The 27,769-nt window shown below is 35.1% G+C and overlaps 1 protein-coding gene across 2 annotated transcripts in view; it reads left to right on the forward strand.

Moving 5' to 3' along the window:
- The window catches only part of SLC8A1 (solute carrier family 8 member A1), a 664,135-nt gene that overhangs the window by 102,177 nt on the left and 534,189 nt on the right, over nucleotides 1-27,769 (forward strand). For both annotated transcript variants that reach the window (XM_054701171.1, XM_054701172.1), the window contains exon 8: nucleotides 2,472-2,579. The gene's annotated coding sequence lies outside the window, so the exon portion shown is untranslated. The remainder of the gene's footprint in view (nucleotides 1-2,471; nucleotides 2,580-27,769) is intronic.

The raw sequence follows: 27,769 nt of genomic DNA on the forward strand, positions 1-27,769 counted from the left end.
GAAATCTGATCATGTATACAGGCTTAGAAAAACCCGATCTCTGTCCTAGCTGGCCAGTACCAGCAGAAATATGGAGGAAACATCCATTGCAGAAACAAGTTGGGGACCAGGAATAGCAAACACAACCCAAAGCACCTTTGTCAGACTTTCTACCTTCAAAGGGTGTTATGATGACTCATTAAAGGGATGTTGCTGGGTTCTACCTAGAGGAAAGAGTACATTGCCCTTTCTTCACCACCTGCCTTATGCTTTTATACTGTCTGAGTAATAGATACCAAAGGATGCCTAAGCACTGGACAGTGCCACTAAGCAAAGCAAAATCCTAAGGCTATGATCTAGGCTCAAGGAAGAAGAAGACAACATCTCTGGCTTTGGTCATTAATATAATACAGTAAAGCATGTGTTTTTAAAAAGGCCCGTTTGTTTTTAAAGAAGGTGTCTATAGAAAGAAACCCTAACTGGACATATTACCCTTATTATTGCACAAATCAAAAAAATCTTAGTTTCTTAATTCACTTTAACAGCCTATCACCCAGGTTTTCAGTTTAGTTTCTGAGCAATCAAGTCTTTCTTCTCAATTTCAACTAAAATATGCAGCTGGTCTGAATCGCTTTGAATCTTCATTCTGTGATAAATATTTAAACCTCTCCTTGTTACATTTTCCCCATGAATTTGTTTCTGAAAAGTCACTAAATTTCCTTTACATGATAGCTATGAAGTGGCAAGTGGGTTAGCAGCTCACATAGCTCAAGCCAGGCTGACCTTTTATTCAGTGATTTGTTCTGGGAAATAGAGTTTAAAGGATAATGCATGTTCAACTTAAAGTAACATAAGGTGAGGGCAAATCATTCACTAGATTATTAGATGAAAGATACAGAAAATAACACAACAGCATCCACTAGAATGCTTATGAGAGGGAACCACATGTCTATCTACAGATACGTATGGTGGGCAGCACTGAGGAGTCCAGAATACAACTGGTACTTGTGCCCTGAGTCACATATGTATTTTGTTTCCTATAAATCACAACTCTGAAGGCTTATCATTTTGGAGAATTCATACAGGTGAAGCAATTTGAAAGTACAAAATGCTATTGAAAAATCTATTATTGCTGGAGATAAGCATAAAGAAAATATGAATCTCTTGGGGAAATTTCCAGTGACCCTACAGAGCAGAACCATGAGTTAAATAAAATATGTTTTATTTAGGAATGAAAATGACCCTGGAGAATGCTATAATATGTCTATAACAATATAAAGTAACACGATCCAATTAAATCCATATAATACTTTTGAATTTAAACTGGCAAATATCAATGAAAAATAGTCCTTTAAATTGTAGCACAATGCAAGAAAGCATTACCTTGAATAAATTATTTAAGAGCAGTGCAATATCATGTTAGGCTCATTGGCTGCAATAAAGGAAATTATTCTGATTTATCTTTGTCTTCAAGTGAAACAATTAAATAACTTTTCATTACTTCTTCTTATTAAAATTCACTTGACAGATGGATTATACGGGAAAAACATTTGCTTTTTACAAAGCATTTTAGTGATGTGGTATGCCTAATTTTTCAAGTAGATCTACTGGCAGAGTCATAACTTAGTCACAGCTCTCCTGACTCCAAGGTTAGAATCTTTTCTAGAGACTGTGCTGACTGTGATGATGGATTAGAACACTCTCTCTCTCTCTTTCTCTCTCTCTCTCTCTCTCTCTCTCACACATACTCACATACTTGCAAATGCTAAGTAGAGGGAGATTTTCACTTAGGACATGATGAGACAGAAAATGAAGTCAGTTGTTTTACTGAAAAAAAGTACCAGTGTTTAGAACTCTACCTCTCACCTGTATATGATCACTTGTTTGTCTTGTGATTATAAATCCTGCATATTTATTAATAAAGAGAAAAGAGATTAGGTTGTGAGGATGAGAGGACCCAGTTCTATAGGACATAACAATTCCTGACAGGGAGAGTGATCTCAATACTGTAGACTAGTTCAGATCACATTTGTAAGACTAAAGTCTTTGTGTTGCATGACATGAGTTACCAGGCCATGAACAACTATTTTCCCTGTAAGTAGGCATGACAATTCTGAATGTATAATGGAAAATGAAAAATGGTGAAGGTGAGAAATGTACTTCTGTCACAGAAAGGAGGTCGGAGACACTGGCTGTGTATATCGTGAAGGTTAATTTTATGTGTCAATTTGATTGGGTCGCTGGTTGCCCATATATTTGGTCATATGCTATTCTGGGTGTGTTTGTGAGAATATTTTTGGATAAGACAAACATTTGAATTGATAGAGTAGAGTAGATTGCTTTCTGTAATGTGGGTGGGCTTCGTCCAATCAGTTGAAGGTTTGAATAGAATGAAAATCTGGTCCTCCCACAAGTAACAGAAAATTCCTTCCCCTTGGAAGCTTTCAAACTGAGAGCATTTTCCTGCCTTCACACTCAAATTGAAATATCAGTTCTTCCTAGGTTTCCTGCCTGCCTTTGGATTGGAAACATCAGCTTTCCTGGGTCTACAACTTGTTGACATATCCCGCAAAGCTGAAGACTTGCCAGCCTCCATAATTGTGAGTCAATTTTTCATATATCCTATTTGTTCTGTTTCTTTGGAAAACTCTGACTAATACATGTATTTCTATATGGGGAGAATTGTTTATGTATTACAGAATTTTTTCTGTTGGCAACATCCCTCCTCCTCATTAGATAGTGCATGTGTTTGCTAGTTACTGCTAAGAAAACAAGTGAAATAGTTCTACATTTCTATGCACCTGTATCCTCATTGAATGGACAGTCTCCTAACCTTGCCAATAGACATAAGATCATTAAACTCTCCATGATACCACATAAAGAAAGCTTGCTCAACCTCCTTAGAAAGGTGTTTACACAAAATTTGATTTTCAGATTTCTGATGCCAGATTGATTTATTATGCTTCAGATTTATTTATCATTTAGGATTTATTTTGAGGAATCCACTAATTTTAACATTTTAATAAACATTCCTTAGACTGATCCCTACAGAATCATTAAGAATTAAACAGACCAAAAAAAAAAGTAGGTTTTTATTTGTGGAGTTTTTTGTTAGTTTTGGGTTTTGCTTATTTCTAAACACATGTGCAAAAAAACACTTGAGGAGAAAGAAGTTCATAACATGTATGAACTGTGCAGAGAGTCATTTTGAAAAGACTTTCCTGTGTAATACAACTGACTTCATACAAATCGAGGACAAAGAGTGAGCAGGGAAAAAGACATTGCTGATGTCTAAGAAGCTACATGAATGCCTGAACAAGATAGGGTTTGCTTATGCATGAGTCATGGTTTCAATATGAGGTTATTATAATAGAATCTGTTGTTTAATCAGACCAGCATGACCTCTTATAACCCATGGGTATTTGTTAGTGGGCTGCCAGTCTTAATATATTGAAAGCTAGAGCTATAACAAGTTTCCTCATATGGCCCTGAGACTCTTGAATGCCTCTACAATCCTGTCTTTACAGAATCAAATGAGAAAAGCTCTCTCTTCTTTCTAAGATGAAAAACATTTAATTTTGTAAACCTGTAACCATCAAAAGGCACATCACTTCCTCACCATTTCTCATCCTGGCAAGAGGAGAGAAAATACACAACATTCAAGCAGATAAATAATAAAGAGAAAGGTTCTTGGTGACATCCTTCAAGGCCTGGAATTTTTCGTGTCAGCACAGTCCCTGAACATTAGAGTCAGCTGACACCACACTTTTTATTCTAAAACAACTATAAGTTCAGTTCTGTTGGGGTAGACGAAACCCAAACACAGCTGTCTTTTAGAATGAAAAGCTAAATTATCTAAAGATGTGCTATTTTTTAAAAAATGTGATTTTTTTTCCTTTGTATTCCATACATGAGTGTATCATTTCTACATCATCTTCAGTGTGTGGGAGGAACTCAGGTCCTGGCATAAATGTCAATTAATTCTACATTTTCTTTTAGTGTCAAGATTCATGAAATACCATTTGTATAGTGTTTAAAAATGAACGAGTTATTCAACAATAATCGGAATCTGAGTTATTACCTCAAAATTCCTTTTTAAAAAGAATTTGTTTATTTAGGTAAAGTCTACAATACTGTATATCATTTAGAGGAATAGATACATTTTCCACATCCACCACCAAAGTGACCACTATCCTCCACTGTAGTCCATTGGGCCCCCTCCCCCAATTGTTTTCCATCATGCCAAACTCGCCTCCTGGTAGCCTCAATTGTATACTCAGATTTCTAGAGTTTCATTTGGTTTAATTTTGTATTTCATCTGAAGATTTTGTTTCTCTATATTCTATATATGCATGAAATCAGGTTTTTTTGTCTTTCTCTATCTGACTTATTTAGCATAATCTCCAGTTCCATCCATTTTGTCACAAAGTACAAAATAAGTAGTATTCCATTGTGTATAAATACCACAGCTTCGTGATCCACTCAACTGTCCTTGGGCACTTAGGTTGTTTCTATAACTTGGCTGTTATAGTGTTGAAATGAACATAGGAGTGCGTATATCACTTTGAAATCATGTTTTGTATTCTTCCATCAGTTATCTAGCAATGGCATTGTTGGCTTGTGTGGAAAGACTTAAATGGTTTTACAAGGGAATTTTGATTAAAAACAAAGAAGTGAGAGTATAGAACATGAAACCCCAATAGCCTTGAGTTATTTATGGAGGTAGCTTTCTGTGACAGTGTTCTACTTGAAGTGATAGTCTTTTCTGATTAGAATATAGGTCCTGAAGTTGTATGATTAAGTGATATCTCTACAGAATTTCTTGAAACAGGAATGTTATCTGATTGCATATATGTGGAGGTGGTCTAACTCTAGGTTATTTTGGAGCTGATATTGTATTTATAATACTTCAAATCATGTTCTGGTCCTTATTCCTTTTACTATCTCCAGTTTGGAGTATGATACTGTCATCAGTTGGGGAGGATACAAGGAAACTAAAGGGAATTTATTATTGGACACTCCTGTCTCTATCTGAATAATGAGGTTGAGTGTTACTGATAAGAATACATTTTATAGATATTAAAATGAGGATTTAAAAAAGCAACTTTGTACTCATTATCCCTCTGGTGTAACTGGGTCATAAAAAAAATAAGTGTTTATATAAAACCTCATGATGCAGTTTTGAATAAAGGGAACAACATCTTTTTCTTTTTGAAGCTTTATTTTTATTTATTTATACATACAAGAACTGGAGTTTAGGCCAGAGGTGCAGGGAGTGAGAGGATTCACCAGACAGAGTAGGGAGCAGAACAGGCAGAACTACTGAAATACACTGCTGAGGGGAGCAGCGGGCAAGGCAGGAGAGGTCTGCTGCACCATGTAGGTAGCTCCCTGGGCAGGGATTGAACTCAGGCCACAGGAGCAATAAATAGCATGATAATGCTGAGACTTAACTCCTGCACTACCAGGGAGGCCCAACAACCTGTTTTTATAACATCAAAATTGTTAGAACATTTATCAAAATAAAATTGATTATCCTTTCCAGAAACAATGTAAAAGGATTTGTAACAATCTTTAAAAGTGATTTCATTCATGATGGGTCCTAATCAAAGCAAAGATTATAGAGTATTATTTCTTTGAGTATAACATTTCATTAGAATTTCATTACATGAGGGGAAATATATTTCAAATTAAAATTGAATTAATCTCAAATGTCCTTATATTCTTAACTTTGAATTCAAATTTCTTTAAATCACTGTTTATATTATTTTCCTCTTATTTCTTTCAATAGATTTTTAAAAATTTATAAATTAACTTACTGTAATGGATAAATCTTATTTGTATAGAGAAGTTAACTCTTATATATACATGTAATTATTTCTGAGAAGTATTTTTTTTTTTACTCCAGGTGACTATTTTAGTATTGATAATGATATAAAGTAATTTAGATTTTTTTTCATGATGGAGTGAGTTTTAATGAAGGATATGATTGCCAGCTATTCTGGGTCACTGATCCATTTGTAAATATGATCATTTTTTTTACTTATTGACCAGAAAAATGCACATCTGAACCTTGCATATACACCATTTATTGGGCACACTGGTGATTTAGAACTTAGATTTAGAAATGATTTAAAGTCAAACCTTTTTCAATGTTAATTGTAAAATCTAATTGCTGCCATCCTTATTTGATATTCTATGTGGATGGACTCAAAAGTATAAGGTAACTCATTCTGAATGATTGATGAGTTGATTAGTTATTTGATCAATTTCTTAGGAAGAAAGAAATACAGTAAGTGTTCCCTAGGCCAGAACTCTGATTAGAAAGACAAACACAATAACTTATTTTACAATGAATTATTAAAAAATGGTCATAATGTTCTAAGAGTTAGAAACTCTACTTAAATAGAAAAAACTTATATTCAACTCATTTTTGTTTTCTTAGAATATGCAACTTTTATACTCATAGTGTAATTGGAAAAATAGGTTTCTGTGTCAATGGAAAGAAACTTATTATGTTAAAAAAATGACTATGAACTTGCTTACTTGGAGTGGCATCAATTATTGGACATTTTCCTTTCCTCAAAATGTTTGCATTTATAAAGAGCCAAAGACTGAAAGTGCATGCAAGATCACAGATAAATAGGCTTTGATGCTCTGTTCATTAAATTTTCTCTTAGATTTTGTAATTATATCTTATAATATGGGTTTCAGAGTGAGACATGTTAAAATAAGATCCTGGTTCTACCAATTGCGATATAACAGCATACTTTTTCTCATCTGTTTCCTCGCTTGTGAAATGAGTTTCCTTTCCTAAGATGAGATTATGTGCTTCATAGGACTTTTGTGAAATCATGAATAGAATAATTTTAAGTGTTTATCCCAATGCTGGTAACATGGCAATCATTCAATATGGTAACTAAAAATAGTATTGTATAGTATTATTTTTGTAGTATATGATAACTGCAATATTAAGCTAGTAACAGTGTTTGATGCAAATGCAGTCAAAATTCTTCCAGAACCTTTTCTAATAAAATTATGGATAGGTAGGTAGATGATTTATTAACTGATTAACAGATAGACAGACAGCATGTTTATATGTGATACAGTGTATGTTCTTAAAGTATGGCCCTTGCATCTCTGGAGGTCTTCCAGATTCTTTCATGGAGTTCATGACCTTAAAACTATTTTCATCATAGTACTAAGACATCGTTTGTCTTTTTCATTCTTGTCTTCTCACAAAAATAGAACAGGTTTCAGAGCTCAGAAGTCAGAAATAGGTGTAAGAATCCAACTGCTTTCTATTAAGCAAGACATTCAAGAAATTGTGCAAAATGCAATACAGTGCCACTATTCTCACTAAATTGTTATGTTTGGGAAAAAATAGCTATTTATATGAATATGTTATTAATGTAAATAGACAATGGATCCTTAATTGTTGCTTTAAATGATTTAACATATACACATATTAAATATATCTGTATTTCTAATAAAATGAATAGATATAATACACATACTATATCTTCGATATCTTGAAACTAAAAAGATTGGGAACTTCTGCTCTACAGATTGCTTTGTCTTGTGCTTTTTATTACTTAACAAATCATCAAGAACATTTATCCATGTCCTGTTACAATACCACCCCTGCATTTCATTTCTGTGTGGCAGAGAAATATCTTTTGTTTATATATTCTCAATTTATTTAACCCAACTGTGATAGACTGATTTTTTTAACAGAGAAGATGACTGCAGGTTAGAGTATATTTTCTTTGGGCAGAAAGAAGAATTTACTTAAGTTATAAGGATAGAATTTTCAGTGGGGCTTCCACTGTTCTGTGTATTCAGTTTTGTTTTGTTTTGTTTGGAGCTTTATAGCTGTCGAATCCCTGGCTAATTTGATAACCATGAAATGATACTGGATCAATGGAAAGACAGTTATTAATTAGGTATTTTTTTATCAGCTCTAACAACTTGTATAATAATGATAATTATAAGGCCTCCCCGGTGGTGCAGTGGTTGAGCGCTGGGTTGCCAAGCTGGATTGCGATTCCCAGCCACCAGGCGAGGGTCCCACATGGCACACAGACCTCTTCTGCAGCCCGCTGCTCCCCTCGGCAGTGTACCTCGTCAATCTGCCTTCTGTACTCTCCCCTCTGGCTCTGGCGAATTCTCTCACCCTCCCGCGCTTCTGACTGTACCCAGTGCTTCTATAAATAAATAAATAAATCTTTAAAAAAACGATAATGATAATAACTATAGGGAAAGAAACCAATGGGAAATACCAAACACAATTGCCCTTAAGTCCATGAGCACCTAATCACTGTACATTAACAAGAAGGGTCCCTTCCATTTCACTAAGCACAAGTTGCAGTTTAGTTATGAGCATTGTTCAGTTATACTGCATTTAATGTTGAACTCTCTAAGTCTTTCACTGTCAGTATTTTTCATACATTTAAGGAAATTGAGCATGTTATCCTGGTTTTGCAGGATATTGGATCTCCATGTTAGCAATCTATACAATAAAATCCAATGTTATGGAGAGAAAGCTTATTTTTTGTAAATAATATAACCTGACTTTTGTTTTTGAGGAAAATATCTCCTTTGCATTTATATTAATTTGCTATTAACAGTTCTAACAATTGAACATGTAGTGAATACAAAGTTATTCTCAGAGTTCTAGAATTCAGGATTCTAAAACCAAAATGATAGAAAGGCTGCATTCCTTCTGGAGAATTCAGGATGCAGTATATCTTGTTGCATCTTCTAGTTTCTGGAAAACACCTGCATTACTTATTTTAGGACCCCTCCCTCTATCTTTGAAACACATTGATCTCTAGTGCCATAGTTATCTCATTTTTCTAATCCTGACACTTTTGCTTCTCTGTTAAGGGACTTTTAAGTCACTGGGTCCATCTGTAGATTCCAGGGTAATCTCCCAATCTGAATATTAACATCTGCAATATCCTCTTTCTTGTAAAGAGACATATTCACAGTTCTGATGATTAGCATGTGATGATCAGCATCTTTGAGGGCAGGTGAGGTGGAATTATTCTTTCTACCAAAAAGTTTAATAGGCAATTTCATTGGAAAAAAAAGATCTATGAAAATTGTACTGATGTATCTCATTGCCTCTTTTAAGTACCTGCTATGATATATTTTAGATTTCCCTAAGTACCTGTGAATTAGAATGATTGAATGCACTTTACTACTACAAAGTATGGTAGTAAATAAGAAATATCAGTTGATTTGCCAGAAAATAATTGTCAGCTACAGAAATTTTTTTTAAACAGTTTTTTTTTTTGTTTTGTTTTGTTTTTTTGTGGGACCCTCGCCAGCGGCCAGGAAGCAAAATGGTGCTGCAGAGGCTGCAGGCAGCCTCACAGCCCAGCGCTCAACCGCTGCACCACCAGGGGAGGCCCTAAAAAAGATTTATATTTATTTATGCATAGATGAATTGAGAGGGATGAGAGGATTCACCAGAGGCAGAGTAGGGAGCAGAACAGGTAGATCTACTGAAATATACTACTGAGGGGAGCAGCGGGTAAGAAAGAAGAAGTCTGCTGTACCATGTGGGTTAGCTCCCTGGCCAGGTATCAAACCCAGGCCACAGGGGTGATAGCATGGTAGCACTGAGACTTAACCCCTATGCCACCAGGGAGGCACCTACAGAAAATCTTGCTTTTGAGTTTCATTTGCCTGTTTTGTTGACATTTATATATATGAAGAGAGAAAGAGAGTTTTCATTGCCATGAAAATCACCATATTAGAAAGAATGATATAACACAAATTCTTTTTTCTGCAAAGAAAGCATAATGTTTGTGGTACAGGAGTTATCTATGTTTGGACACAAATACACAAATAAATAATGTCATAAATCCTTGCACAATAAGACATCTACAAGGAAGCATTTTCTAAATGTAGAATAGCAGTGCAAACAGTGCAAAATGAAAGTTCAGAGAAGAAAGAAATCTTGTTCAGAAGTGTTTTTGAAGGTCTGTGTCTGCAGGGGAGGTCCTGGTAATAGGGTCGGGGTTTGGCATTGGAGGAATTCCCAGGCACATGTAACCATAGGGAGAGGCAGGGGATGTTTGTGACATAGTGAACTCTTGATTGAATTGGGTGATTCACAAGAATATTGAGAAATGAAGTTCAAACAGTAACTTTTGGCCAGATAGGAAAATGTCAAATGACAGATACAGATTTTGGATATTACTATTTAGATATCACGTAAAGATGTAAGAAATATAAAGTAGCAGAAAAACAGTAAGCTAAAATTTAGACCCTTTGAGTTTTGTTAATGGGGTGAGAATGGCCACTGTTCCTGTCTTTTTCTGTTTCTGTTGTTTAACCAACAGGACCACCGACAAAACAAGATTTGCCAGTCCTGTTCCCATATTGGTTTGAGGATTATCTGAGATGGCACATGCTAAAATGTTTTACATCTGTAAAGCAGCATACAATTAAGTGCCTGATTAAAGTACTAAGTAGACAATTGATATTCTGACATAAGCAGATGCTTTATTTGCTCCATTAATAGTTGACACAGATGCTTTTTGGTTATAACGTTGTGAGCAGGCACATAGGGAGTAAGGAGAGTAAAAGAAAGCATTTCTTCTTCTCGTAGAGAGCTGTAAAACAGTAAATTATTTTATCTCTCAGATTAAGAAAGCACACAAATAAACAAGGTCAGGATAAAGTTATATTCTAATGAACCAGATCTTTACAGTGAGGGCTTATGATTTGATTCAGGACTCCTACTAAATTTGGTATCCTCATTCAAAACTGTTTAACATCAAATATTTATGCTTGTAATATCTTCAGTTCTATGTTGTCTCTTGCTGTTCTGTCCTCCATTAGAAACTGTAACAAAAGAATAGATGTATATGCAGATACAAATTCGTATAGTCTTACATTTTACCAGTTCAAGAGGTAACACTTTTGAGTTTATGCCTACCAGAAAAAATGTAAATTTATAGTGCTGTTCTTATGGGAACCCTTGAGTGGAAATGTTCCTTCATTAAGAAAAAGGAATGTGATCAGCACATTGGAATGTAAATTTCATAGGCACAAGGGTTTTCTTACAGTACTTTAATAGACCTTAACTTCATGGTTCCTTTAGTTTAAGAATTTATCAGGCATCAACAACAATTCCAGGCACTTCCCACAAGCCTATAAATAGATAAGAAAATATTAACAAGGTACAAGAGATTGCCTTTAGATTTTTGAAACAAATCTATAAATCACAGTATTAAACGAGGCATGATTTACATTTCCAAGTGGTAAAAAGCACCTTTGAGATTGTTCTCTAGTTTTATTTCTAGCCCCAGCCCACTGTCAATCTTGGCCACTGAAAGAACCACACATGCACAGGATTACTTCTTTCCTGGAACACTAGACAGGTTCCCCCCTGCTTTGTACCACTTTCAGATTACTTTTCAAGTAACTTTCAGATTGCTTTGTTTTTGTGCTTGTTTGTTTTGTAATATAGTGAACTGAATGCTCTCCAGGGTTTGTTCTCCACCCTGATACCAGTCCTCGATTTACTGGGCTCTGTTGTTTGGCTCCAGATAAGACAACATTTGGGGGCTATCAAACATAAAAAAGTCATTTGAAAAGAATTTGGAAACGGTTTAATTACCAGTGTAAGTTGTTCCCATTTGTAATGGCATCAGCACCAGCCTAGTCTGGCAGTTCCTTGGATCCATTCTCAATACACACAGGAGAGTAAGATTAGAGACAGCAGAGAGAAAGGGTATAGCCCCCCCAACCCCTAGTTCTTAAGAAGTGTTTTTGTTTATATTAGACTTTAAAAGTTAGGAGGTAGAGGGTTCAAGGGTGGTGCCTCAGTTGCCTCATCCAAAGGTAGTGACAACAAACTGTCAAGATCAAGAAGATAATGAATATGAGATAATAGCTGAAGGTAAATGGGCTATGTAGAAATGCATTCCCATTATTAGGTTTTTTGGACAATGGGAAGAAAAAAGAAAAATGCAGAAAACAAAGGAATAAGTGGGAACATTCAGTAGGATGTGCTTATCCTCTGCATTGGAGTCAAAAACCATAAATAAAATACCACCTCCCTTTGCAGCCCTGTCATCCTTATATTATTTCTAGTTGCTTTGGTTGCAGGGTATATTGGCTCACTGCATGTATTTGATTTGTGATTCAGAACTAGATGATGAATCAAGAAAGTATTCTTTTGCCTGAAGTTTCTGTGACTGAAAACGCACTTGGAAAAGGCATGACTTTTGTCCATCTTTCATGGTAGCAAATTTAGTGACATGGGCAATGTAGTAAAACGAGGATGAAAAGAAGATGAGACACAGTTTGGTATCTAGAGACCAAGTCCATCAGACCCACAGTAAGAGAAAAAAATCACAAAGATTGCTTTGTTGTGTTTTGTTTAAAGAATTTGGCTTTGAGGATATTGGCATTTTTGCTGTCACCACAGGAAAAATTTCTTTGGGAAAAATATCTCTTCTGGTGAACAGTGCTCAAGGTGACCTAATAGGTTTACAATTTAAACAAGAAATGTCAACAGCTGAAATGAGGAGAATAATGTTGATACCTCGGAGAAGAGAACACAGGGATTTAAAAATAAATAAGGTTGGAGATTTTGATGGTTGGCACAATTTCCTCAAAGAAATTATGTTCAATTACAGTTCAGACTTGGACATTATTTTATGGTTTGTAGGTGGGTTTTCAATTCTCTAATCAATAGTAACAATCCAGTAAAATGGATTCTTGCAAATTGTGAGGCTGAAAAGATGCCACTACTTGTTCACGTTTCTGGAGGAGAGGGAATTTTCTTTTTTCATGCGTTTGTTGGGGGAAGGTTAAAAACATTAAAAATAACCTCTGGTGGTATTAAAGCAGAGTACAACTAGCCTTTAAAATTTTTCCTAGTAGGCATTTCATGACATGGTTGCCCAGTGACTGAGCTGTAATATACCCTCAGCAACCTTCTAAGTAAGGGGCTGTTTTGACTTCCACAAATGAGAAAACCGAGGCTTAAGAGGTTGTTTTTTTCCTTCTCTGCATGTTCAGAAATTGAACCTACACTGCTTGACCCTAGGTCTCAAGTCTTTGATTATGAGCATTGCTTAGTTAGTTATCTGGGCTCTGGATATTTTTATTATTTTTGTACTTGGCTACACTTGGAAAACTCTATATTATACAAAATTAAAAAAGAGGGTTTTCTTTATTGCAAGACTTTTGATTGTAGATTGTCAAAGGGGTATATTTCGTAGCATTTCCCACATGGGTGTAAGAAAATCTTAATTTGCCATGCATCTTCAGGGACTAAAGAACAAATTTTAGAAATGTCACAAGTGGTAGCTAAGTGTGAATATTAGTTGCTTTCAATATCTTAACTAAACACATAGCAAAAGTATAATTTCAGTAATCAAAGAAAGTTGGGAAGGCAATAGATATTTATGATACTTAAGCCTTACCATTTAAATTTACCAGGTGAACTCATGAAGTAACTCAGTGATTGATAAATAGTATTGATTTTCACCAGACTCTAGTTTCAATACCCAGCCCTGCCACTTACAAGCTATTTAATCTTAGATAAATTATTAAATTTCTCTATACTTCATTTTTCTCATCTGCCAAGCACAAATAATAGTCTGTCTCAAAGGATATTGAGGATTACATGAGTGAATATTCCTAAAGTATTTGTATCAGATTCCCTTTCATGCAGTAACATCCATGTAGAAATTTATTAAATCAGTGATAACTTATCTTGTGGATCTGTCATGGATTTAGGCTTTAGTAAAAATAGGAGCCAAAAATTAATCCAGAGAACACTTTATTTAAATGAATTATAACACCTTCAAAAAATAACAATTAGGTGTCTATAGGTTTGATAATAACTTCCCTAAAACAAATATAATTTCACTAGATTTACATGATTCTAAGAACATGATTTGAAAGACTGAATCCTGTCACTTACAAAGATCAGACAAATTATCTAAATCACTCTGAATTATGTTTTTTTCACTTATTCCTCAGAAGAAATAGTCTTACCTAATATTTAACCTTGCTCTTTAGTATATTCCATGCAATGCAGGTAATGCACTTTACCATAGTAAAGGTATTAGATAAATCACCAGCACTCTATTCTTGTGAACAAGATGATGCTGTTGCCTTAGTAAGTATTAGGGACATGGCAGTTCACTGGTCTCTTGCAATACTGACCATTTAATACTGAAATGAATACTACCATGTTAGAATTCACAGTCTTAGTCTCAGAAGCCAAAGCCCAGTTGGTATCTAGTGACTGAAGTATGTGTCATATAACATATCTGTTCTAGAAGGCTGAGACCAAGGCATTGATTGATATATTTAAGTTTTTTTCTCCAAGAAGCTATGTGAACAGCAACATAATTGTCAGTAGACTTGTACTCTAAAATTATATGAAAATAGAATACCAATTCTAAATAAGAATTTAAATTTTACAAGTGTATGTTTTCATAAGTTCCCATTAACTCATTTTACTGTCAACTGTTGAGTAGCTGAATAATGTTTCTATATTGTTTACAGTTTTCCTTTATTTTCTCTTCTAGAGATTTAGTAGTTTTTATCTGCTAATAGGTTAGTAAATCTTTTAGCTGATTTATTGCTATTTTAAAATAACTGAACTAACTAAATTATTGGACTTTAAGAGTTGCCTGTTAAAGCTTAGCGAAAGTGAATTCAGGATGCCTTTGCCCTCTCTCTAGTTCCTACTTAATTCAAATTAAATTTAAACTCCCTGATGAGAAGATAATATACTCTTCGTTCACTTCAAATACCATTATTGTATTTTTCCCACTATAGAAATGTTCTGTATGTGATGAGGTGGGAGTTCTTTGTACCACAGTATCACATCTCAGATGTCCACTGATTGTGCTCAGCTCTAGAGATCTGTTGTTAGAGGAAGTCCAGAGTATCTGTGATTGTTAGGTGGCCTGAGATGGCAGGAAACTGGTCTTCCAGTTAGAAGCTTAAGTTGTCTTTTGCCAGGTCATTGTCTATATGTACGTCATGATACATCCTCTGCTAAGAAGGAGGCTCAGCTAAATGATCTGCAGAACCATTAACAGTCAGATTACTTTCTAAAATCTGCTCTAATTTACTCACTAAGCAATATTTATCCCAAAACTGCTGTGTTTTTTTAAAAAAGAAAAGTGTTATTAGAATCTTTACTTTGTGTGAAAGACCTTTTATTTTGACACTCATGGCTAATTCCAAACACAGACATGGAGAATTCTTTAGGTCACTACATAGAGTAAGAATTTACTGTGTGTATCATTCAGCTGATCTAATAGGTACTCTGGGTACCTACACAGTAAAGGCAAATACACAAATTCAGGCAGCTTACAAGTATTCAGCCTACTGAGCAACCTGGCCAGATGACATTGGCAATATATGGCCTCTTTTTGCCAATGCTTCCTTTCCCTGGAAGTCTACAAAGAGTTAAATCAGTTGCCACAAAGTAAAATTAAATTTGTTGTAAAAGCTGTCACTGTAAACACAGTATTGCATTGTGGGCAGACTTTTGAAATTATGTCATAAGTTTCTTTGTCTATTAAGAGTCTAGAATAAGTGATACATCTATTAGTCAATAATTTTCTATTGACAGCTCTGTATATCAGTCCTTTGGTTTAAGGCTTCTAAATCAGGTTTCTTATGTGACACATGCTTTAGTTACTAGCTACTGACTTGACTTTGATCTTTGAGACTAAACCTGAATTCTAACTCTATAGTGTTAATTTCAGGCTCCACCCACTACTTTGCTCTAAATACTCCCTTTGCAAAAGGATGCCTTTTAAGTTGATCATAAGAGAAATGCATAAAAGAATAAAGAAAAAATGTAACATCTACATATGTTAGGCTTCAAGATTTTGACATAAAATACAAAGATTAGAGCTAATTATCTCTCAGTTTTAATATTTTAATTCATATTCATTGAAATAAAATACACATTTAAATAATATAATTTTGACATATCACCAATAACATACTAACTGCATGCATGTAAAGTCTGCTACAACACATATGTATTGAGGTCTAACAAATTGTTTGGTGGTTGAGGTATGTTTTTGTTCAATAATCAGGTCATGTCACATACAATGGGAAAAGTTAAAGCCTGGAGGGGGCTGTTATAAACTACTAGTAAGGGCTTTACAAAACTTGATTTCTCTTATAGGAGGAGGCTGGTTTCAGGCTAAAATTCAATATCTCTTTTCTCTCAATGGTCCCAATCTCCTTTCTGGAGAAATATAATATAGGGAGTCACATTAGGAAGTAGTAAATGTGCTGGATTTCTGATTTGCCAAAGTGTTCTGGGAAACCACTTAAGTTCTCTTAGCTGCAAATTCCTTATGTAAAAATTCACATGGTTGGAAATAATTTCAAAAAATTTTGCAAAATCAACAGTCATTGAAGTAATATTTTAAATGTGAATAAAGTATTTTTTCTTTATCTTTATTCCTCTATGCATTTGTCTCATGATCAATTAAAAAGTCATCCTCTTACCCTGTGAGTGATTGGAGTAGGTAGTAAATAGAGCATGAATGCTGTGGAACTGTTATTCAGTCTTATACTCATCAATCAAATTCAAGTCAATAGCTAGTGATTGAAATTTCTGATTTTTGAGGGTTTTTATCATAAATGTATGTTGAATATTATCAAATGCTTTCTTTGCCTCTATTGATGTGATCATATGACTTTTATCATTCTTATTGATGTGGTGAGTCACATCAGTTGATTTTTAGGTATTGAACCATCCTTGTGTCCCTGTAATAAATAATAAATCCCATGTGATCATGATCCTTTTGCTGTGTTGTTGAATTCCACTACAATTTTGTTGAGGACTTTTATTTCTATAGTCACCAGGGAGATTGGTCTGTAATTTTCTTTTCTATGTGGAGTCTTTGTCAATTTTGTATCAGAGTGATGTTGTGCTCTTAGAGTATGTTTGGAAGCTTTCCTTTTTTCTCAATTTTTTGAAAGAATTAGTTCATTATTGAAGAACAGGCATTAGTTCATCTTTGAAAGTTTGCTAAAACTCATAAGAGCATATTATATTGTCTGGAACCAGGCTTTTGTTTTGGGGGAGACTTATGATTATTGTTTCAATTTCCCAGCTGCACAGCCCTGTTCTAGATGTGTCTGCTCCCTGCTGATGCCTATCCTTGATATTCCTGAAGAAAGCAATTGCGTAAGGATCCTGTTCATCACCATCTTCCACCTACTCAATATTTTTCCATTCTTTAACTGACGTTTGTTTTCTTTATTTTATATATGTGTATATATGCATGCATATATATAAAATTCATATACAAAATGTATGAAGAGTTCATGCAACACATAATAAGTTAATTCAAGAATGTTTACTACATCCTATTGTATCAAGCTCTTCATGACTACAAGTTTAAGAAAAGTATAATTGCCAGAATGATTATAAGTAAATGTGTTATAGTAGATATTAATTTTATTCTTTCTGTTTACATAAAATACACAGTTTACAAACCAATTAATTAAAATTAGTCGTGCAATAACTGAATTATAGAGGTTTAATATTATTGTCTCCATTTTTCATTTAGAAATGAAACTGCAGAACTTGTCATACTTCTATTACAATACACGAGTACGCTGAAACAAACTTCATTGCTCTTAATTGAAATTGTATCCCATAATGGAGAAAAAATTTAAAAGTAAAGCAGCGTACAGGACTTTGGATATTATTCTACACAGTTTTATGTTAGTACTGACTCCATGAACTTTCCTTACTTCCCGCATATCCTGAAACCTTCAGGTTTAACACCGTGCCCTTTCAGTAAGAGATATATAAGTGTAATGAGCCGTTAAAAAGAGACTTTCTTCTCAAGAATTATTTTGGGTAAGGCTAATTGAAACTGTAAAACAAGCAGAACTACACATCTGTTGAAAGACCAAGGGTGATATTGTGGTTATTGCTCACAGGCGACTTGCCTTGAAAGGAGTATGAAGGGGTGCCAGGCTCATAATGATCTGGGTCTGGCCTTCTGTGATAAACCATATCACTTCTTACTACTTAACTCAGCCAGCATTAATCCAAACTCTGGGAAGAGAACATTCTAGAACTTCACCTAGGTTCTTTTATTTAAGACACTCCAGGTAGGGGGAATATAGCCTGTAGCCACTAGAGGGCAGCAGAGAGCCAGGAGCAGAGGCAGAGGTAATGATGCATTGAGAGTTGAAAAATCAATCCATACATACAGAAGAACCTGCTGTCAGCTATCTCAGCCCTGAGTCAGGGTCCCACTTCATTGAAGAAAAGAAAAATAAGTGCTATCCACAAAAAGAGTTTCAGATCATAATATTCTGTGCATCATGATGCTTATATAAAGTTTGAAATACCAAATGAGATATGTTACAAAGAAAATGGAGATAATAAAGACTTAGGAATTAGACAAATGTTGATGTATTTAACTAATATTTATTGATTGCCTGCTACACATGATCCAGGATTTGTAAATAGATATAATAAACTCCACGGAAGGAAATTGGCATAACAAAAAGAATATTTAAGGCAAATTCTCATGGAAGTAGAGATATACATAATTTTAATACTAATTTGGACAGGGTAGAATTTTAGTCCTTCCTGGGAGACATTATTCAAGATAATAATAGTTAACAAAAAATAGGAAAGGTTGAGATAATAAGAACTAAGGAGAAAAGAATAAATTATAATGAAAGACAAAGAAGGAGACTGCAAACCTGAACAGCATAAAATGCATCTGAGACATAAATGAGGGAGTAGGCACAGTAAAACAAATAAGTAAGAACATTTTGGACCTACTAATTACATAACTGATAACCATCCAGAAAATTGAATCTGTAAATTGGAGTAAAATCAAGGGTATTTCTCTCTCTTTTTTTTTTTTAAGATTTATTTATTTATTTATACAAGCACTGGGTGCAGTCAGAAGCGTGGGAGGGTGAGAGAATTCACCAGAGCCAGAGTGGGGAACAGAACAGGCAGACGGATGAAATACACTGCTGAGGGGAGCAGCGGGCGACAAGAGAGGTCTGTCGCACCATGTGGGACCCTCGCTGGCGGCGGGGGATCAAACCAGTGCTGCAGAGGCTTCGAGCAGCGTAGCAGTGTAGCGCTCAACCGCTGTGCCACCAGGGAGGCCCAAGGGTATTTCTCTTTTTAAGTTAAAAGGGGAAGGAAAAGAAATTAAAGTAACAGATGAAGTCAGTGCTTTCACACACTTGAAATTGAAAGGAAAGAGAAAAACAAGTTTGTAGAGGGGTAACATTTTCAGAAAGGAAAGTGAAAATTTTAACAAACTGGATCCAGTCATTGGCAAGATGTATGTTAAAAGCTTTACAAATTCAACTTGGATTTATTTTAGGAAGAAATAGCTAAAATAAAAACAAAAACATAAACACAAAGCTCGTTGTGTTTGGAATGCTAAATAACAAATTGAAACTTAGGCTAAAACCATCCCCACAGGATCACATTATAATGAAGACTTTATAGTACTTTCAATATCTAACTGGATGGAATCCAAAATGGCCTAACTTATACAGTTCTGGGCTATTGTGGTTTATGGTCGTAACAAGTTTCATGTACTAATTGTGTTTGGTGAGTTGGATATAGCACAGGTAAGAAATGTGTTCATAGGGGGCATTTCATCAGGCTGCTTGGAGAACTTATAATAACAATAGATCGCATTTATAGACAAGTATTTTCTCTTCAGAGCTCTAAGCACTATATCTTTCTCTGAAAGTTCTACATACTTATTAACTCCTGCACTACCCTTGAGGGGAGAAGGTGGTAGATATTGTTCATTTTCTTTTTTTCTGGCAAAGATACAAAGAGGCAATCTAATGTGTTTATAGAGACACAGCAGGGCAGTACTTGATTAGCTTAATCTGTATTTATGAGACAGATCTCATCAGAGTGCCAGCATCTGCAGGAAGCATGATCGTTCAGCCTGAAGAACCGCTTTACCTACTGATTATGTAGAATGGAGGGAAAAGATCATGTGTTTATAACTTTTTTAACACAAAGCTGCGTCATAAGAAAAGTCTTTTTTTTTCCCCAAAGATTTATTTATTTATGCATTCAAGAGTTGGGGTGGAGGCCAGAGATGTGGTGGGTAAAAGGATTCATTAGAGATAGAGTGGGGAGCAGAACAGGTGGATTGACTGAATCACACTGCTGAAGGGAGCAGTGGGTGGGACAGGAGAGGTCTGCTGTGCCATGGGGGTCAGCTTCCTGGCTGAGGATCAAACTCTTGCTGCAGTGGTTGCAAATAGCTTCATAGTGCTGCGTCTTAACCCCTTGCACCACCAGGGAGGCCCCAAGAAAAGTCTTATGACTAATCAAATAGAGTGAAAAACTGATTTAAGTAAGCACCATGTTTCCATGTATACCTTTGTTAGATTTTGTGTTTAGAAAGAGATGAATGATCATAGTGTCTAAAGAAAGTGTCAAACAAGAAACTAGAAAAAAAGGAATATTTGATATAAATTCTCATGACATGTCTGTAACTATTGTAGTCCTAATTTGGCTAGAGTGAAGGATTCAGTCTTCTTAATGTTCTAATTGGGGTTAGGCAACTTGGTGCTGATTTATCCCCAAGAGTACATTGGGAAAGGTAGAAAGATGATAAAGTGATCAAATGGATTTGACAGCTCTAATTTTCCCATCAGTCTAAATGCTTATATATGGAAAAAGATAAATCTATAGATTATAGATTATATTATAATTTTGGAGGGGAGAATCAATCATAAAGAACTTTAGCTCTTACTTGTAGCAAAACAAGTTAGTAGTTACTGTTTGTTATTTCAAAGTAGCTTCCATATCAGAAAATCTCAAAGATTTCTTCCAACGTAAAACAAACATAGCAAAGATTGTTCTCCTAAATGCAGGATAAAATATTCTCTGTGCTTCCCTGTACCCACCCTACTTCCCAGCTCCACTTGCCTCCCCCATTCGGTGGATAGGAACCCCTCACACTGCCTGTGGAGTGTGGCTCTCCATGACCTCTGTTGTCTCAGTTGAGGAAACAAAAATGGATGGGGCCTCCCTGTTGGTGCAAGGGGTTAATTAAGCACAGCACTGTGAGGCTGTCTGTAGCCTCTGCAGTACAAGTTTGATTCCTGGCCAGGGAGCTACCCACATGGCGCAGCAGACCTCCCCTGACTCGCCCATTGCTCCCCTCAGCAGTGTATTTCAGTTGATCTGCCTGTTCTGTTCCCCACTCTGTCTCTATTGAATCCTCTCACCCCCGCATCTCTTGCCTGTGCCCCAGTTCTTGTATGCATAAATAAATAAATCTTTGAAAAAATGGGATGATTTTAAGTTATTATTGCCTAAAGTTTATTGTTGCATTGGGAGAATGGGTGGGGAACTCTTTTTTTTTTTTTACTTTATGTTTTTTGTACTTTATTAGCTTGAGGTTAGCCTGGTACAATGATTTTTTTGATCCTTTCTTGTTTTGTAAGGGAAATCAAGCTAAGAAAGGAAAAGCCTCATGCCAAGAAAGAAAAAATAAAAGGCAAAATATGAGAAAATCCTACTCATAAAGGAAAGTTTTTTTCTAATTCATTAATTTTCCCTTGGAATCAAATAAGTAAAAGCAAATTAAATATTAGAATGGAATGAGTACAAATAAATTAAAAATTAGAATTTGCAACTGAGCATCTTCACTTTTCATTTTTGTTACTTTCTTCCACAACCAAGACAGTGGTTTTTCACTCATATCATGAACAGTGTTCCTAATATGTGTGAAATATAATAGAAAATAAAAATAAACCTGACCTTTATTCTGTTAATAATTGGCATCAAAAAAATATCATGCTAATACATTGTTATTGTATGTATTCTGCTATGTATGTTATACATAAAGATTCTGAAGGAAATGAGAAAAAAAAAGTTTCTTTAGCTGTATATTTGGTCCATTAAATAATGGAAGCAATAAGAAATTTGCAGCTAAAATAATGGGTGAGAATTTTTGTTCTACTGCTAATTATGAGACCTAAGAGCAATTTAACCCTTCTGAGCTTACATTTCTTTTTCATTCCTTATCTTTAAATGAGAATAATAAGTTATTCCCTGCCCTACCTTACTCTCCCTGTTATTACATACATAAAGCTTCAGGGCAAGAGTCCTTCACTATTAAGAAGGGCACTTCTTCCAGTCTTAGCTGTCACTGAGTCCCTCTATGATCTCAGGTACACAATATTCCTGACCCTTCCTCAGTTTGCTTACCCGTAAATGGAGAACAGAACTAGGTATAGCTTACTCCTCTTCAGGTTTTTTATTTGTTAATTTGCATTCAAAGTTATTTCAAACTTAGTGAAATGTACAGAATATTTAGCCAACTCATGATTAAAAACACCTCCCATATACCCTTTACACAGATTCGCCAATTTTTAATGTGTGCCATAATTGCTTTTATCATTTCCCTTGCATATAGGGATGTAGGTAATTTACATAAATATATAGATACAATTATTTCTGTTATCGTTTATCCATTTCCATAAATGATTTCCATTTATTTATACTTCATGGAATATTTCCTAAGGTATAAAATTTGCAAGTTGTTTTTCTTAAGAAATAGCCCAAAAGTATTTTATAAAAGAGCAATCTTCACAGGAAAGTATGGAATTATATTTTTGTGGATTTAGCGATACCTTATCTAGAATATAACTAGATGAAATCTAATGAGTTCCAGTTCTCATTTATGACAGGTAGAATTAAGTATACAATTTCCAGTAGTTGAAATCGGCAATGATTTAGACTACTGGATAGGGAGCATATTTCATGCATCAAATACAGTCATTGGGGCTTAAGTTGATCAATAATAATAGCATTTTAATCATATAGGCAAATGATCTATTGTAATAAAAGATGATTAGTTCTGAGAATGCTCTACTGAGCTTTTTCCAGTGGCATCATGATTTTTGGTGTGTATGTAGTCACTTTTTTTTTTAAGATTTATTTATGCATACAAGAACTGGGGTACAGGCCAGCGATGTGGGGGGGCGGTGAGAGGATTCACCAGAGACAGAGTGGGGAAAAGAACAGACTGATCGACTGAAACACACTGCTGAGGGGAGCAGCGGGTGAGTCAAGAGAGGTCTACTGCGCCCTATGTGTAACACCATGGCCTGCTGAGAATTGATCTCATGTTGCAGTGGCTGCCACGAGCTTCATAGTTTGCGTCTTAACCCCTTGCGCCACCAGGGAGGCCCTATGTAGTCACTTTAACACATCAAATTTGCAGAATATATTTAATAATCCTTTAATCAGAGTATCATCAATTGCAAAGCATGTACATCTCTGCATAAGTCTTTAAAGAGTATAGAAAATTAGTTACACTCTACCCACCAATGAGAAACAAGTAGCCATGTCTGGGATGTTTACTTGAATTGAAGTCACTTTCAAGGAAGGTCTTAAGTATTGATGACCTTCTATTGAGACATTGTTAAATGCTAGCTATCACACTCCATAAAAAAATAAAAATAAAAAAAACCACACCAAAAAAAAAAAAGATCTAGCAAATTCATTTGAACTGGAATAATAACTGAATTAGCTCTTGAGAGATTCACTCCACAGGAAAAGAAAATGTACCCACTACCCCCTCAGGATGCCAAATTTTGATGTTGACTATTGTTTCCTTTTCAGTTGCCATAGTGAATGATAGCCTGGATTGCTAAGATTCCATGCAGAAAGAGGCTTTTTATCTTTTTAAAATAAACCTTGATTTCCAAAGAACAGTACTATATGTAAAATATAGTATTTTGAAGCTTTCAGGATTTTGATTATTGATATTTTCTGGAACATGCTTACAATGTTCTTTTACTAAGGGTTTTTTTTTTTTTTTTCTGAAAATGCTCTTACTTATTTAATACATTATTTTAAAATTACATTGTGGGGTGGAGAGTAAAAAAAAATCACATTGCAGAAATTGTACTTCTAAGTCTTCAACCACATCAGTTGCCAATCTGCAAGGATCATCCTAAATGCAGTGATAATAAATTATAGTTAATAATTCTGCAGATAATAGTTTAAGGCCTCTTAATAATCTGCCAAAGTCTCTATTTTTTCATAGATATTATTTTATATTCTTAAATTCTACAACTGTAGTTTATGTTTTGAAGCAAATAGATATACCTGGCCTGATCATATGTTCTCTCTGTTATCTGTTATAAAAAAAAACATACAGACATTTTTGTATTAAATGATTTATATATGGCACAACCTGAAAACTATCTCATGGCAGAGACTCTTGATAATTCCCTTCTCTGGTAGAACTAGAATCCTCAATTTTATTTATTTTTTTTTAAAGATTTATTTTATTTTATTTATTTATTTATACAATCACTGGGTACAGTCAGAAGCGCGGGAGGGTGAGAGAATTCACCAGAGCCAGAGCGGGGAGCAGAGCAGGCAGAAGGACTGAAGTACACTGCTGAGGGGAGCAGCGGGCGGCAGGAGAGGTCTGCGCGCCATGTGGGAGCCTCCTCCGGTGGCTGGGGAGCGCCGGGGATCGAACCGGCACTGCAGAGGCTGCGGGCAGCTTCTCAACCCAGCGCTCAACCGCTGCGCCACCGGGGAGGCCCCAGAATCCTCAATTTTAATATGGGTAACTGACCACCAGAATAAAGACTAAATTTTTAGGCAACTTTCAAAGAGTTTGGTCATAGAAGTAACTTCTAACATGTTAAATGAGAGAGAACAATGTATGCAACTTTTGGGATATATCTTTGAAAGAAAGTGGTGCCAATTTTTTTTCCTATATCCACTGTGCTCTGGAAACATAAACATATTAACTTAAGTGCAATTTGGGACATAAGGCCAAGGGCTACAATGCAGGCATATTAAGTCAAAAACCTAAAAACAGCCCAAGTCTTTGAAAAATATAAAATCCTAAGTTGCCTCCATCTGGATCTAGTTTTTCCCATATGTGAAAAAAGAAATAAGTTCATATATCCCTTAACCTATTTTGTTTTTATATTCTAAATAGTTTGTTTTGGCATAGTTATGGATTCACATACAGTTGTACAAATTAGTATAGAGCAATCTTATAAACAGTTCAGACATTTTACCTCAATGGTGTCATAAACACAATCAGGAAGTTGCAACTTTATTTTGGGTCTCTGTTACAAACTTATTTGATGAGTTGATATTGTTCTGGAATGTACATTTGGATCTCTATTACAAATTTAAACCACACATTTAGCCTAGCTGTTATACTTAATACTACAAACTACTAGAAATAAACACAGGATTAAATATTTAAGTCTTTTAAAAATACTTGTCTTTGCATAAAATCAAAGAATTATCAAAATAAAAAAAAAAATTAACACAAAATGAGAGTATTAATTTCTCATTGAACTAGTGGAAGCAAAGTTGGCCTGGGTAGAGGTAATAAGATGCCAGTCTCTATAAATAGTGAAAGTCGGTTTTACTGCAATCTACAAGCTGAAGATATTGCCTATCGTCAAAAGATGGAGACTGGCTGAATCTTCAGTGAATGGATAGACCAAATTAATCAAGGCAGGAGGGTTGGCCCAGAAGGAAATAGCTGTTCCTCAAGGAATTCTGATCAGCTACCATGCCCACCCACAATCTGGGGACCCCACTTTCACAATCTGGATCCATCAGAAACCTCTAAAATATAAACCATTTACATAAAAATGATTTGAAAAATCAGCCCAGGCTAATGTTCCTCCTCAGTCTTCTGGAATAACTGTCTGTCCTTTTAAAAGGAGCATGTCCTTAATCCAACCCTCACAAACTCTCATCACATAAGAGCTCACAATTGGAAAGTACCATGTACATGAAAAACCAGTCAGCCATGAGCAAGAGCAGAGTCAAGAAAAGCAAGATTACGTTTTATATTAATTTCCAGGATGCCTTTACACATTGCCAGGAAGTTGATGGCTTAAAACAACAGAAATTTATTCTCTCCAGACCAGCCATCAGGGCTGCCTGCCTTCAGAGTAAGTTTTGTTATCTGAAACCAGGTCTTCACTGATGAAGTAGTTGATACAAAAGTAGTTGCAGGCAACAGAATCTTAAGGTGGGGGAAAGAGAAAAAAATCTCTTTTTCTGCTTTGAATGGCATCCATTGTTTGTGGTGGACAGTGTTAAACATATTACTTAAAGTTTCACCTATGAATGTTTGACTCTGGCAGGCTAAGTGGTAGCTTCCTATAGGCTGTAACAACCAGATGACATTGGAAAAACATTGAGATAGACTGTTTCTAATAATACTGAATATATCATAAGAGTGAAAATGATAGATTCAAGGTTTTAAATTTTTGACTCAAGGCACAGTCATAGAGACAGGAAATGTCTAGGATCCCTCTAATTTCTTTCCTTAATTAGCTAGAGGGCTAATATAGACAGAGATCAAACGAAATCTGATCCTGTGAGATGCAAATTGCAAGAGACTAAATCCACAGACTCGCTAGGACTCTTCTATGCAAGTTGATTGGGAAAAGAAAATATCCCCCAAAATAGAATTTGATATTTGAATGATTTTAGAAGTGCAAGAATTCTAAATGCCCAAATCCCAAAATGCCTTGCAGGAAAGCCAAAAAACATCCCTTTATCACTGAATATAGATCTCTTTATTAGAGGGCTAAAATGACCTCACAGGTCACCTTGGAAGGGAATACCAATTATCTTCTTGCTCTACCACTACTATCTAATTTCCTCCAGAACTATATTTAGTTTCAGTTCCCAGCATGCCACAGAAGCCAATTACAATATCAAGCTAAGGAGAAGAATATTCACATGTCAAAATCATTGCAAGACTGTGGTAGATTGTATTTTTGTTTAAAATATTTTCTAAACCCTTTCCCTATAGCAAATTAGCACACCCCTATCCACTGACTTATGTGTAACCATATGACTTAATGGGGCAAATGAAATGCAAGCAGAATCAGTGTAAACTTATGTAAAGCTTTGCAAGCCTTTGTGTGGTCTGCCACCAAGTGTCTTTTTACCTGCCACAAAACCAACAATTCACTAAAGATCTTACTCCCACAACTTGGACTTTGGGGTGACGATTACATAAAACAGACTGTGGTCAACCCACAAAGGAGACATAACATGAGAAATGTTATTACATATATTGTATGTAAATGTGTATGTTCACACAATGATATGTAATCATAGTATAACTTAGCCTAAACTGACATTCAAATATTTATATATTTATATCAGCCAAACTTGATAAGGGGAAGAATACATTTTATTGATAGATCAGATTACACTGATTGCTGTATCTTATCAGAAATTGACGCTTCTTATTCAAACATAAGAGAATGCCTCCAATGTGTTCATTGAATTGATTGGTGATCTGTCAATATATATGAGAGAATTTCTATTATAACCTTATTCAGTATAGAGCATATATGTATATACACATTGATTTTATATATATTTATATATAGTTAAATTGTTTTCAAGTATAATCTGCTACTCACTCCATCATGTCATCTCACAAAGAGGTGCAGAAGAACCCCTTTAGAAGAGTACAGCATCCTTGAAAAATCTATAGTGACTGCATATTAAAATGTGAAATGATGCAATTGAAATAACATCTCTTATTTCATTGTGAATGTTGGTATTTGAGAATAGTAGATTCCTTGTAACTTTAATTGTCAGAGGAAAGATAGTCATGATTATAGTAACATAGCTGGAATGGAAGTTAAACGTTTAATCCATTGGTATCTTTGATAATGACTCAATAATTGTGTATTTCTTGAACTATCATAAATG

This window comes from Talpa occidentalis, unplaced genomic scaffold (genome assembly GCF_014898055.3).
Source record: "Talpa occidentalis isolate TD23 unplaced genomic scaffold, MPIMG_talOcc4v2.1 talOcc4.5, whole genome shotgun sequence".
In the NCBI taxonomy this organism is placed as follows: domain Eukaryota; kingdom Metazoa; phylum Chordata; class Mammalia; order Eulipotyphla; family Talpidae; genus Talpa; species Talpa occidentalis.